The sequence below is a fragment of the Hordeum vulgare genome, chromosome 1H, assembly GCF_904849725.1.
Source record: "Hordeum vulgare subsp. vulgare chromosome 1H, MorexV3_pseudomolecules_assembly, whole genome shotgun sequence".
Classification (NCBI taxonomy): Eukaryota; Viridiplantae; Streptophyta; class Magnoliopsida; order Poales; family Poaceae; genus Hordeum; species Hordeum vulgare.
The window spans coordinates 296,412,188-296,415,000 of NC_058518.1; the positions used below are offsets into that span (position 1 = coordinate 296,412,188).

The window sequence follows — 2,813 nt, forward strand, 5'->3', positions numbered from 1 at the left end:
AGAACGATATACCGGCTGATCGAAATCTATACCATTTTCGTCAGTGGAGAGGTGGTCGTTGGTAGGCATAGGAATCTTGACGCCTTTGCATCCATGCATGTTGAATTTCCTCAAGACCTCCTTGAGGTATTTCCTGAGGAATTTATTACTAAGAATCTAAGAAAAATAGGCGCACCCTACAAACATAAAAGCAAATCAACATGCATATATTTGTTCCCAAGCAGGAGGCAGGAGGAAAAACACCGGCACAAGCATAAGTAAAAACTTCTTGCCAGACCCTGCAACCATAGTTTCATTATATTAGCTGGTTAATTAACTTTCATGTATTCGTGACAAACAAGAATTTTAATCCATGCACATGTAAACAGGAAGAGGTGCTCAGTTGGATTCTCAAACACATATATTAGAGCAGTAGCCATTGGTTTGGCCATGTATAAACAATGATCAAGCAAACAAGGAGATCCATTAGCAAGAAGCAACAAGTAATATGGCGTCTGGATTATAGACATTTTGCCCAAAGCAATGGCCTGAACATGTAACACAGTGTACTGAGAATTGGGCAAACCATACAAACATGGACATGAACGTAAATGTGCATGTCCCTCCCAAAGCAAGAAGCAGGAAGCAAAGAACCATGGTAACCATAAATAAAGAAGGGAACTATAACGCCTTTAGGTTCAGGTTCAGGTTTAATAGTTAACTAAACCTGAAGCGTACAACTAGTGAAGTGGCGTGCAACGAGTCGGGTGTTGGGCCACGGCCCATGTAAGTGTAGTGTGTGTGTGAGTATTGGTCTGGCGAGCGAGAAGCTACTTAAATGAGTGTCGAGATCCGATCAGGGCATGATGAATGAATTGAGATCAACCCCCTCCCTTTTCTCTCGTCCTCACCCACTCCCTCTCTCTGATCCTCATCCCCTTCCTCTCCCGCGAACCCTAGCACCGCCGGGGCATTACAGACACGGTTTCTCTAAAGAGATCGGAAGCCCACAAATAGAAAGATAGGTAAAACAGGCAACATGAATACATACGAGGAAATAGCAAAGCAAGTAAATCAAAGTACCTTGCTGCTTAACAACACCGGTATCGAACAAATCAACAAAGAACCTGGAGAGGCAAGGAAACAAGAAACGGAATTATGTCAGCTCACATATATTTTATCGAACAGGAGGCAAGGAAGAAAGAGATTAAACAAGCAGCAAGCCAAATGATGAACTATGGACTGAACGATCCTGCGCCATTCAATGGAAAGTGTGAGCAAAAGTGGAAAGCCAAGCACATAACATAGGAAAGTGCGAGGGCAATATTAAATGGTTCATATGAAATGTAGTGTATAATCATAATAGCTAGTTGTCTAATACAGAGGTAAGCACTTTAAATTAGTCGACAGGGAAAACGTCATAGTAGCTTTTGCAGCAACCAAAACAAAGAATATGCCCATGTGTATTGCCCATGTTAGATGCATACATAACTAAAACTCTTGTGTAATCCCTGTCCTGCTCGATGGCCTTGGAATTTGAGGACCAACCTCATGGTTATCCATAAAAAAAACTAAAAGAACTCGCATGTGCAAGAAAGTAGCAAGCCTTGCTTAAAAAATGCAGCAGCATCGACTATAGAGATGTACTCGCTTTCTCCGTATCCAGAGTTGCAGCCTACCTTCGGATTTAGCTCATCATATCAAAATGTAAGCCAATGGTCATTGCAGGAGCAGCAGTAGAACTGCGGATTCCAAAAATTATTTTCAGCTCATCTTTTGCATAATCTATATAATATAGAGTTTTACCGGAGAGGCAAACATGTGTGGAACCCATTTTTCAGAAACCCTACTCGATCCTCCTCCCACCCCAAGGAAATTGTGCCCAGGAACAGAGGAAAAGAGACAAAGGGGAAGTGAAAGGAAACAGATGCAAGTGTCGTCACCTGAAGAACAGGAGGGCCTCCACCACCACCCCTTGTCTGCCGGCGCGGTCGTCGTCCTCTTCGAGCGTCACCGTCTCCGTTCTCCAGCGCTGGGTGGCCGCGCCATGTGGTGGACGCCATCTTCCTCGCCTCCTCCTCGACGCATTTGGATATCACCCCAGCGAGATTCCTCATGCCAGGGAGATTCCTCGTTTTAGGGAGGTCGTCCGTCGCCCAGATCCGCACAAAGACGAAGCTGCCCGTCGCCCAGATCCGCACAAAGATGAAGAAGAGGCAGAGCCATGGCCCATGAATCTTCTTGAGCGAGAGGGGGAAACAAGCGGAAAGAGAAGGCAGAGGTGTGTCACAGGGGGCGGGGGAGGTGGAGAGGAAATCATGCGCGTGCGATCCAATGCAGAGTTTCTTTCCTAGGGAAGGAAACAATCCAATTGTTGGCTACTCGTTTTCTTCCTCTATACAGTGAAATCGGTACGGTAAAAGCCTACGTGGTATATCCCAGCGATGACCCAGCATTCCCCTCTTGGAGAGTGTAATGTGTTGGATTTAAGCAAATCCCTATAACATGTCTATTTGATACAACAACAATATCATTGTGATTGAATTAATTTTCTCTATCAAAATATTAATTCACCCGCCTCAATTATTTTGAAATATGATACAAAAATCACCTCATTTGAATTTGAGGTCCACACAATTCATGTTTTTTCACTTAAGCATCAAGTTTGAAATATTGTTACCATTAATTACCTTAATCGAGTATATCTATAGTGTACCATGTATTTCAGAATAAAATTATGATGTAAATTTTTTCCAAATTTCCTACATGTAGAGGTTAATTACATCTATCATTTGCAATTGATATTTTCAATTTCTTGCAAATAAAAATTAATT

General features: G+C 42.8%; 1 long non-coding RNA gene across 1 annotated transcript; it reads right to left on the reverse strand.

Moving 5' to 3' along the window:
* Window positions 1–467: 467 nt before the first annotated feature.
* LOC123431946 lies at window positions 468–2,370 on the reverse strand. Its single transcript, XR_006623556.1, has 2 exons — window positions 1,923–2,370; window positions 468–1,106 (listed from the first exon to the last, which is right to left on the reverse strand). It is a non-coding gene; the product is annotated as an uncharacterized LOC123431946 (long non-coding RNA).
* Window positions 2,371–2,813: the final 443 nt, after the last annotated feature.